This window comes from Sinocyclocheilus anshuiensis, unplaced genomic scaffold, assembly GCF_001515605.1.
Source record: "Sinocyclocheilus anshuiensis isolate Anshui unplaced genomic scaffold, SAMN03320099.WGS_v1.1 scaffold432, whole genome shotgun sequence".
Classification (NCBI taxonomy): domain Eukaryota; kingdom Metazoa; phylum Chordata; class Actinopteri; order Cypriniformes; family Cyprinidae; genus Sinocyclocheilus; species Sinocyclocheilus anshuiensis.
The window spans coordinates 456586-469106 of record NW_015557124.1 but is presented as its reverse complement, the minus strand read 5'-3'; positions in this window follow the sequence as shown (position 1 = coordinate 469106).

Sequence of the window (12521 nt, the reverse complement as noted above, 5' to 3'; positions counted from 1 at the left end):
ATAATAATAATAATAATAATAATAATAATAATAATAATAATAATAATAACAATATGAATAATATTATAATTAAAATATTAATTTTAACTCATAATAGGCTAATGTTCGTCTGGTCAGCATGCAGCAGTAAATAATTAGCATCTTTCCCCTTTTACAACCATTCAAATGTATCCAGACTGGCTTGAAGGCGTAACCCCTGATTTCGGGTTTAGAGTGTTGTATGTTAATTCAGTCCAACGCTGCATTATAATTCCAGCCATTGTGTTTGAAGGTGAGACACATACAGAGATCCTGCTGTTGAAACAGGGTAAAGAAAACCACAACACACACATTAAATATGCATGAGTAGTTTTAGGGCTTGGGCGCAAGGATATTTTAACTGAACATGTTTTCAGGACAGGAGCCGGTGAATGGCAATGAAACCCTTGGCTAGGTGTGGGGAGGTAAAGGAGAAAAGAAGAAAAGTGAAAGAAATTATTCCTCGCTGCCATGGAAACAAAGTGAAAGCATATGACGGTACGAGCACTTCCTCGCCAGAGAGAGTGCCATTAAGAGGTACGAGAGAGCAGGTGACCTTGTGCGTGTCACTGAAACTACCGATGTTCGCAACGTTTAAATCAAATTCGTCGTTGAGTGGCAGGCGGCTTTTCTCAGTGAGGAAAGAGAGAAAGGGCACTTTACGAAAGATGTGGTGAATGTGACACCTTTTATTCTGTGAATGAATGTAAGATAGTTCAATGAATGTACAGGAGATGGATGATCTTATAGGAGGTGCATTAATAACTATGTCTGTTCAACACAAAGAGAAATAGAGGGCATGAGTAAAAGAAAAATGTATCCCACATGTTATTGGAAAAGTAGAGTGCAGGGTTGCCAGGTTTGCATAATAAAAGACAGCACAATGACCCAGACGGTCAAGGTTTGCTCAGTTAGAGAGGCATAACAAGAAAAAATACAGTGCAGTATATATATATATATATATATATATACAGTATTTATATATATTAACCTAGAAATGATTTCCAACTTTGGCAACAATGCAGAAAACATCTGAGCACGACATCTAGTCACATTTAAATAAATATATTTTTAATATATATAACTAAATGTACAGTAAAGTCAACCCACAATCAGTTTGACTTGAAAACATTACGTACTTTAAAGAGAGACAAGAAACAATGTGATATTTAAAAAAAAAATATATATATTTTCAGTGATGAACTGAATGCATACATTCTGTCAAACTGAGTTATGATCATAATGTAAGATTTTTGTTGTTGTTGATTTAATTGACACAAACGACTTTTTATATTTCCTATTTAGAAACTTTGTGCCAGATGGAAATGTTCATGCTGTTGAAAAACTGTCTTTTCTAACACTGTTTGATATGACCAGGCAGATGATAAAACAGGCAACGGTTCCTGCTGAAATGCATCAAAAAAGGATCCCAGCCCAGGTCATATTCTGTGTAAATGTGTCCATGTCCATGGCTGTGTTTACAATACGTGTGTTTTCTTGTGTGTGTGTTCTGACTGCAGTTTACTCTTTAGGGCCCTTTGAAAAAGTAGATTTGCCTAGAAGTGCAAACAGCCACACAAGCACAATAGAGGCACCGGACAAAAAAGCTTAACCTTCACTTTCTTCTTTTCATTCACTCTGCCTGCCTTGTAAAAAGAGATGAATGGGGTGATGTAACCGGCCACACAAACCAACGGATACAGAGAACAGCAGGCATGCAGAATAATTACCGTAAGACATGCTGCAGATGCATGGCAAGTTAAAAAGTGCTGATATTTTGGGAAATGATGGGCTCCTCTCACTGATCTGTATCAGTCAGCACAAGCGAGATCAGGCTTTACTGCAAGACAGCAATATATCTATCCTTATATGCTGCTCTCAAGTTCTCCTAGTAAGTTTGGAAGTCATTATTGCAAGAAAATAAAGAGCCAATGATGTGTAGTTGATGATTTATCTACATGCATTTTATCTTGCCAAATTCAAATCCTCCTGGGAAATTAAGTTATTGTAAGTCATAATTTGGTGTTTGTTCAACCATGGCTATTTTCGCCCTGAATAGTTTTAGAAAATAAACTCAGTTAAAAGACATTTTTCATACTATTTTGTTTACTAACAGTGTCAAACAGTGTATGTGTCACAAAAGTCAAAAACGTTTTTCATGACATTTTAAAATTATTATTTTTTTTTTAGATTGAAAGTCTGGCAGAAAAGAAAAGGCTTAATAATGAATATTGAAGGCATGTTGAGTATCCAATACAGTTTTAATGTGACCTTCATATAACCAAAAAAAAAAATATATTAATAAAATGAGTCAATACAAGTGCAAGAGCTGAACAGAAACCCAATGTGATGTCAGAGAATGCTGGGTAGTTTTATCATGCAAGTCTGGCCCTGTCCCAAACGCCAACCTAAGCCCTTGTGGCCCTTCCTCGACCCACAAAGAAAATCCCACTGGAATTTACAACACTGTGTTGGTGTTCATGCACATTCATATTGTAAATATGAACACACCGACATGACTTGAAGGCAGTGAAAGTTGAGGTTGATTCAGGGTGATTCTCAGCAGGCAGGAGAACAGTGCAAGACTGATATAATTAGCTGTTTGAAGAACTTTTGCTTCTGAAGTGAGCTCTTTTTCTTCAGAGAGCACCCTAGAAATCAGGTCAATCATGAACAACATTCTTCTGTGCTGGATTAGTGGTAGAGTAATTTGAAATCTGAAATCAAAGGCACTTTATCACTATAGAAAGTCTCAACATCCCTGTTAGGGGATCCTGGAAAAAACATATTGTGTGTGTTTCGGACGCTTTTAATGACTGACACGTGCTCTTTGCAAGTCATTCAACCACAAAGGACATTGTTTAGGAAACTAGACATTTACATTTATGCATTTGGGAGATGCTTTTATCCAAAGCAACTCGCACTGCATTCAAAGTACACATTTTATCAGTTCATGCATTCCCTGGTAATCAAACCCATGAGCTACAGTATTTGAGCTACAGGAATGATATGAACATGTGAATGGTTTAACTAACATGAAGTTACTCAACACATTTTATTGAGACTATTTCTTCACTATGTATTTGACCTTAAAATGATTTGCACTGCAATTAAAAGTACACATTTGATAAGTTCATGCATTGCCTGGGAATCAAACCCATGACCTACTGTTTAAGGAACAGGAATGTTATGAACAGGTTGATGCTTGAACTAACATGAACTTACACAACAAATTCTGTTCAGACTTATTCTTAACTATGTATTTGACCTGAAAGCAACTTGCATTGCAATTAAAAGTACACATTTTTATCAGTTTATGCATTCCCTAGAAACCAAACCCATGACCCACTGTTTAAGCAACAAGATGAACAGGTTGATGGTTTTTGAAATCACTCATCAAATTTTATTTAAACTATTTCTTCATCATGTATTTGACTTTGAAAAGACTTGCATTGCAATTAAAAATACGCATTTTATCAGTTCATGCATTCTCTGACAATCGAACCTATGACCTACTGTTTAAGCAACATGAATTATATAAAAAGGTTGACAGTTTAACTAACATAAACTTACTCAACACATTTTATTCAAACTATTTCTTCACCATGTATTTGACCTTAAAGTGATTTGCACTGCAAATAAAAGTACACATTTTATCAGTTCATGCATTTCATGGGAATCAAATCTATGACCTAATATATTGATATAATATTATGACCTAACATATTTACACAAAAAATTCTATTCAAGACCATATTTTTCAGTGTCTAATATAGCGCCCCTTGTAGCAGTGATACAAATTCAGTGTCGCAGCATCATGAAAGCTCGGATAGTCTTTGAAAGTAACTTTTTGACTGAACTTCAGTGAAAAACAGTGAGTTAAGATTTTCAAGCTAAGAAACACTAGGACTCATGGCCAGACTGCATTTGGTGTCATGTAATGAAAAGGTCAGAGAGCTTCTACCAAGAGAAAAACGGACGACGTGGGTGAGGCTATCAGAACTGACCAGGTAACTCAGAGCGTATGAAAAGGCTCAGCGAAACAGCAGCAGGTGCGAACGATTATTCGACTGCTCGAGAAATGTCCTTTAAAAGGCGAGAGACGTGCACACCTGCCGACAAAACAACCAAAACAGGTGGTGGGAGTGATTAGCTCTAAGCATTGCGGTTTATAGCGTCAGCCAAAACCGCATCAAGCATTTGGCTGCGGAAAGCACACGTTCAATGGCACAAGTGCAATGGGGAAAAAAAGAAAAAAAAACCGTAATGCCAAGTTTTTTTTTTTTTTTTTTCCCATAAACGAAGAAACCACAAGAAATGTGCAATCATCAGTTGCTAACAATGTCAATTGTCAATTGTCCTTTAACAGAGGACCAGTATCTGATCATGTTCATCGTCATCGTTTCATAATTTCAAATCAATACTTTTATTCAGCAAGGATGCATTACATTTTGGTAAAATTCCACTGAGTCTGAGCTCTGAAAGAACAACTTTTCTCCAGTAAAATTAAGTTGCAGGTAAACAAACAAGGATATAATTCACTTTCAGCTGATTTAGAGGATATTTGAAACTCATCAAAAGACTGTCACTATGATAATCTAGTAGTGACTGAGGACTCAACAGAACGGAGCTTCTCAGGCCTCTTTAAAGGCTCTGCAGTGTTGCCATTTACAAAATCCAGCTTAAAGAAAATTCAAAGCCAGCAGTGCATCCAGCATTCAGAGTCCCCGCACTGCTCTGAGCTCCACCACCAGAGTCTGAAATCATCAAGACAGCTGAGAAGCCTTCAGAGCAGCATTTACATGAATCAGTCAAAATGTCAGTCAAGCGTGATCCAGAGTATGTAACAAAGCCCAAAATTCACAAGGCGAGTGATGATGATCTGATGATCTTCAGAAGTTCAGAACGAGTCGTTCCTGCAGTTCATTTAAAAAAAAAATGCTCTTTGTAGACTAGTGAGAAAGTTTTAAGCACTACAAGTTACCTCAAAAGGTCAAGGAAAACTTAAATGATTTCAAATAAATTTTTGAACTTCAGAGTAACATTGATTTTTGCAATTGCAACTTTGCATCTCAGTTGTGATTTTATTAAAGTAACCTGTGATTTTATATCAAACAGTTTTGACTTTTTCAGTCATCTGCATTATTTATTGAGTTTATATGAACTTTTTTTTTTTCTTACAATGTGACTATTTTTATCTATAGAATTTCAGAATGTGTTGTTCTTCCGGGTTTAGTTTTGATAAAGACTCTATGCAGACTGGTGAGAACGTTTTAAGCACTGAAATGTATATTCTTTACCTCAAAAGTTCAAAAAAGTTTAATAACTTCAGTTAAGTCTGTTTTCACTTTAGAGTGAAAAATAAAACAAAAATATATTAAGTGTGATATTGATTCTTGTAACTACAACTTTGCACCTCACATCTGTGATTTTATTAAATTAAATTGACAAAAAGATCAGACAGTTTGACTGTTTTATAATTCTGACTTTATTTCTTAAACTTTATACGTCATTTTTATTATATCTTGTGATTTTCTATCTCACGACTGCAACTTTTTGTTTCACAATGTTACTAGATTATAAACGTCTATATTTTTAAAGCAATTTCCAGTTTTATTTTAATGATGAACATCTGCAGATGTTCAGAACGAGTCATTCTTGCAGTTTAGGTTGAATCAAGGCTCTTTGTGGACTAGTGATAATGTTTTAAGGACTGAATTTTACAGACTACAGATCTGAAAATATGAAGAATATTTCTATTACTTATGACACAAACAAGTTATTTGACACATTGCCTTTGTTCATTTACTTCTCTGTATTTTATGAACTAAATATTGTTAGTTGAGCAGCATAGCGACCTTGTGGTTTGAACAAGATAGCATCACTGTGTCTGTCCTTTTCTAAAAAATAGACTGTGTTCTGTTGACGTGAATGTAGGTTTCAGAAATCCTTGGTAGCGTAATGGGACACATTGTTCAGAAACATCTTTGACTAGTCCAGTGTTATGTTCAATCTCAGATTTTGTGAGTTTATTTACTTGAGTGCTGGAGAATAGTCCGTCTTTAATTTTGTCAGTGTTTTTATTTTCACCAATATGCCTCCTTTTTCCCTGTCACATTTTCCAGCATATTTGAGAGAACATTGCCAGAATGTTCTGAGAACATTTCCTGTTGACTAGGAATTTCTGAACTAAATGCAACTACATCTAACATATTACGTGCACAATATATTATGTTGGTGCTTTATGCATTGATAACAGCAATGCTAAAACTCAAAGCTTTGAAATGTTTTGCATGGATTAAATGAAAAGTTCACTCATTTCAAAACATGTCTTACCAACCAAAGCAATCAAACCAAGTACAATAAAGTCTAGATTTGTCCTACATCTGTCCAAAAAAAAAAAAAAAAATCCCTATTTTGATGTCGTCCCACAAAATAAATCTCTGTACATTTGTTAGACTGATCTGGATTCCTGGTACGTAGTGTTCTGTTCCGATACTATAAGAAATTGCTTCCGTCCTGCTCAGTGGATCAAGCTATTAAAGCAGCAAGACACTCCAAGAGTACGAGAGAGGACTGTATTATTATGATGAAGTAAACACAAACACGGCTCAGTATGAAAGTGTTTGTTGGACCTGTTGACTGTCCATTCAGAGTGTCAGCCCGTAAAAAAGAGTTTTCAACACAAAGGAGAAACAATACCCAAAAACACAATGCGTCTTTGTAGGCTGGGACTCACCAACAAAACACTGCAGAATTCCCCAAGGCTCTCAACTGAAGTGCGATAAAAGTCAGCTTTGTTATAAATTGCTTCAGTTCGCCAGAAGCTTGAAGTTGGAGAGAGAAATAAATAAATAAATAAATAAATAAGCCAAACCTCTCTCTCAAAAGCCACTGGCAGTTATCGAGCACAAACACAAATACATCTTTCATTATACTTAGGCAGCCACTTCAAATTAGTGTCCTCCCTTCACCTGAGACATTGAGCTTATTGGCATGGCTAATAAACGTATTATCATCACGGATATCATCATCAATACCGAAGCCACATTGAGACCCGAACGCTCTAAAGAGCCTTAGAGGATGCGATTAAGAAGAACATTTATAATTCCTGTTAAAAGAAAAGCACATATGATAACAGGTCTGCTTTGATGGGCCACTTTTTCCGTCTCTCCTCTGCAAGAAACATCTAATTCCCATCCAGCGTGGTGGTGGGTGTCCCCCAGAGCGCCGACGTGAAATATCACCACCAGTGCACCATTTCCCAAGCTCATTTTGTTTATTACGGGAAGTGTCTGCAGTCAGGCGAGGGAATGAATGAAAGGGGTAGAGAAAAGAAAAACAGAAACAACAAAGCACCTCGATAAATCTCTCCGAAGCCATTTTTACTGTTCCAGCCGCCTTCTAGAAGTCATATTAATTGCAATGCGGGATGTAAACTGACAAAACAAGAAGACACCGAAATCCAGCTCGAGTGAAGGCTTGAATGCTTTCTCTTCATCTCACTCGCTCCGTTTGACACAAAACCCTTTGTCTTTTTCGTCTACGGTTGCCAGAGTTAATCTGTTGAAGGGATAATAGTCATTTGTAGTCTTTGTATGATGAAATGTAACTGTTATTGAAGCTCAACAAGTATGAAATATCACCTACGAGAAGTGCTGTCACGATAACTTACAGTAATTGTGTCTCACAGCACGATGTGCATCGCAATGATCCTGAAATATAGGATCAGCCTGAATCCTGAAATCCTGAAATATATACAAATTTCATTTTAAATTGTATTTAGGTATCAACTTTGTCACAGATGTTTCACCAATCAATTAATCATTACAACAAAGTTATACAGACACAGTATGGCTGACATTCAGAAAGAATATGGAACCAACTTCTGCAACAAGGTTTATATATACTGTATATATATATAAATCTCTTGAAAGAGCAACCCCTGAGCAATAAAACTTTTATTTGGGTTAAAAATAAAACTCATAGGGATGTGAATAAACTGAATTAAACATGATAAATGTGGATAGTTCATACAGCACTTCAAATTAATAGTCCATATCTCTATTTGAGGCTTTTGACTGCATACGGAAATCTGATCAAATTCAGGCACAGTTTGTGATGCTGAGATCTCTTCTGAGACTGTCTAAGAGACACATGAGATTTCTACAGTCTTTTGCCTTAAAAGAACCATCAGAAATGTAGGAAAAGCCTCAGAATCAATTTAAGATATATTAAAAAGTTACTACCAGAGTATTAAAAAAATCACTTTTTTGTGTTCCCATATGTTCACAACAATTTAAAGCATAATAAGCATGGCAAAATCATTCCTCACCAATGACAAATTGTTTCTAGTACTCATCACATCCAATGCACCCTTTGTAGTGTGCTTGACAGAGGACTCCAGTGCGGTCTGCATAATGCACAATTAGGGTTAAGTGCTCATGCATAAACCCTCTTTTCCTTTCAAAGGCAATCGAACCTTGGTTGCTCCCGAGCCCTTAATGAGCACGATCTGGAAGCTCCGTTCAAAAAAAGAAAATGTCAGATGAAAACCCACGGCTTAAACTACATAAGAGAAAGTCAAGGGGCGCATTAAATGCTTTGAGGGCCTCCGTGGAGTCCTGTCCACAAATCCTATTAAATGCAGCTATCTGCCGATGATACCCCATAATGAATGTATTTAGTTTGAGTGGCGGCCTTACCGTCCTCAAGAAAGGGGTCATTAATGTTACACACATGGCCCAAATCCACTCTGTAAGCAGAAAACGCAAATATCTCAAAGCTTATCCGTGACTATTATGATTTCTTTAGCTGTTGTGGGTGAACAGCTTTGTAATGTTAGCATGAAGACATGATTTGGATGCTGTTAAATTTGACGAAATGCTCAATTTGTCATTTCAATACAGATTTCTGGGCAAGAACACTCGTTTGATGTTTATTTCAGAGTGTCTTGTAATAAACGTTTACTCAATTGATGTCCAGAATAGCAGCACCATGCCCATTCAAACCTCAGATTTTTAAAGTCACTTGAAAAACTACTTGAAAAATAGATTTTAAATGCAGAAATGATCCCAGGTGTCATTGCATGGCAAACCAAAATTGTACCACTATCACATTTCACACATGAGCAACAAGGCCATGCATAAATAAATAAAGAAAGAAAGAAATTATTATTATTATTATTATCATTATTGTAGGGATTAAAAGCCACGCAATGGAGAATCTATATTTCAGGCACTGAAATACCTCTTAACATGATGCCTCCTTAAAAAACAAAAAACAAAACAAAAACAAAAAAACAAAAGCAAAACAAAACAAATCAGGGAAAGAAACTGTGTGTAGGTGTTTAATTTGCTAACGGAAGTGAGCAATAGGTACACTTATACAATATAAAAGTAATGGAATGAGGACAAATGCAATTTGCTATTTTGCTACAGGCTCTGTTGGACTTAATCAGCAACTTGTTAATCTGGAAATGTATAATGAACAAAAACACAGACAAATGTCCATAATGCTAATAATAATTTTGGTCCAAGTATATTGGTTAAAACACAGAAAAAAAAGTAATTATCTTAAGTGCATTTGGATTGAGGAAATGTTCCCCACTGGCAACCAGATGAAAACAGAATCAATGAAGAATACAAATAATTTGGAAATAATGTTGGAAATGACTGACCAAAATTTGGTTTGTTGTTTAACTATAAAATCATAAAGCAGTTCAATTAAGCTGTGTCTACAGAACTACTACTATTACTAATAACAATAATAACAGACAAATTGATATCATTGCTTGATGCAAGAAATGTAAAAATACTTTTTTTTAGCATTGCAAAGCTATTTATAGCAGATTCATCTAACCAGTAGGTGACGCTAAGATCATTGTGGCAATGACACACAACAACTTCGCTTCAATAGCTCAAAATATTGTCAAGATACAGCCATGGGAGTCACTATACCCTATTTATTGGGACATAAGCCCCAGCAAGATGTTTACTGGTGTCCCAGTAAAATATTACTGATAAATCCATGTCTGATTGTGGAGATTACCATATACTGACCTGAAAATCATTTCCCCTCTAGTGATGCCAGATTTGTGAATCAATCACTCTTTTGATCTAATCGGTCAACTGGGTTTGCAAAAAGGTCTGAAATTGTTTGCAATTCAGTTTGATTTACTTGGACATACTCACACTGTTTTTTTCCACACTGTAATGGCATACTTTTTAAAACAGAAAACAGAGAGGACTGGATGAGCCAGCTATTTACCTCTCATCTATTGTAGGAAGCAAAACTCACAGCTCTTCATTGCACTTACAGTTGTTGAACGACTCTTTAGGCTACTGCAGGTAAAGATGATTCATATATCTTTGATACTAAAAAAAAAAAAAAAAAAAAAAAAAAAGAGTATGAAAATAAGGAGACACTTTTTTTCTGAGACAAAATACTGATGAAAGGCTGCTCCTGGAAACAGCCTGACTTACAGTTTTACATTGACATAGTCAAGTTTTTTAGAGCGTATTTTGGTAGCGCTTGTGAAAATCAAAACTTTATCTATGAAATCTGCAAAGACTGGTCTTAAGATCATTTACACCAAATTTGGTGAAAATAGGACAAGATTTGTAGGAGTATCAACACATTTTAGCTGAAGGCGGAAACTGAAAACACCTAGGTCAATCAACTCGAGGCCACAGATCAGAAGAAATATCAATCATTTTTCAAGACTAAAAGGTTAAAAAGTAAAGCTTTAAGATGGTACTGAAGGATTTCTTCATTCTATTGAGACTGAATTCAATCGATGTGCCAAATTTTGGGTTCCTGCTTTAAAATCCAATAGCAGAAGAGTGTGAAAACCAACAGAATAAAGGCTGAAATTAATTAAAGCAGTGACAGATTGCTTTGTGAACGGCCACTGGGGTTTCCATCAAAAACTCAGGCACCATCAGGGTTGGATTAAATGAACCACCCTACTGACCTTTACCAACCCGCTCTGCTGCCCTGGGGTGTGTTTCCCAAAAGCAACTATGGTCGCAAATTTCGTCGTTACCAATAGATTTCAATGGAACTAACTACCATAGTTAGCTCACAATGCTTTTGGGAAACGCACCCCTGATCCACAACCTGCTTCACACGATTCAGTCTCAGTCTTACTAATTCTGATGCTTTGAAAACGATCCCCAATCCACATGAAAAAAGCACGGATTCTTCCAGCAACTGCTCAACGAGTTGGGCAGCTGTGGAGAGAATCTCCTGCCTGCCTGTCTGTACGCTTTAGCTTCTACCATCATGTCAGCCATGCTGCTGTTATATACATCAGCTCTGTTACAACAGCCTAGTGAGCTGCATTACCGTCTGCTGCCTGCACAGGCGGCATCCTGACTGAAATTGAAGCTCATAAGTGGCACTTTAAGACAAAACATCCATAGAAAAACAGGAAATGTACTGGTAAATTTACAAACATTTCCTTTAACCCTAAACTACACTGCATTGTACAATTATAATGTTATATAATTAATATGGTCTTAAAGTGCACACTCTAAGCTTTAATTTGAGGGTATTCTCATCACAATCGGAGGAAAGGTTAAGGATTTATAGCCATTTAATATTTCTACATCAATTAAACAGGTAAAAGGTCTGGAGTTGTTTATAAGTGTGCCATTTGCATTTGGAAGCTGTTGCTGTGAACCCACATCATGCAGTCAAAGGAGCTCTCTGTACAGGTGAAACAGACAATTGTTAGGCTTCAAAAACAAAACAAATCCATCAGAGCGATAGCAGGAACATTTAGAGTGGCCAAATCAACAGTTTGGTACATTCTGAGAAAAAATAATGCACTGGTGAGCTTAGCAACATAAAAAGGCCTGGACGTCCACGGAGAACAACAGTGGTGGATGATCAGAGGATCCTCTCTATGCTAAAGAAAAAAACCTTTCACAACTCATCCAGCCAAGAGAAGAACACTGTCAAAGCCAAGAGAAGTCAAGAGACTTCACGAGAGCAAATACAGAAGGTTCACCACAACGTGCAAACAAGGCCAGATTAGACTTTGCCAAAAAACATCTAAAAAAGCCAGAGCACTTCTGGAAAACCATTCTTTGGGTGGACGAAATTAAGATCAACCTGTACCAGAATGATGGGAAGAAAAAAAGGTATGGAGAAGGCTTGGAAGAGCTCATGATCCAACAAAATATTAAAAAATGATCATTTTATTTATGATTATATTTATTTGTCTAATTACTTTTGAGCCCCTGAAAATAGGGGGACTGTGCATAAAAATGGTTGTAATTCCTAAGCATTTTATGTTATATTTTTGTTCGACCCCTTGAATTAAAGCTTAAATTCTGCACTTCAATTTGATCTTGATTGTATAATTTTTAATTCTTGTTGCTGCCAATACATATGCTGATATGGTGCCGTGGCTATTTAAGACATACTGCTGCTGCACAAATAGCATATAAAATAACCCGTAGCAGATCTATACAGGTGGAGCTGGGGAAGGTGGA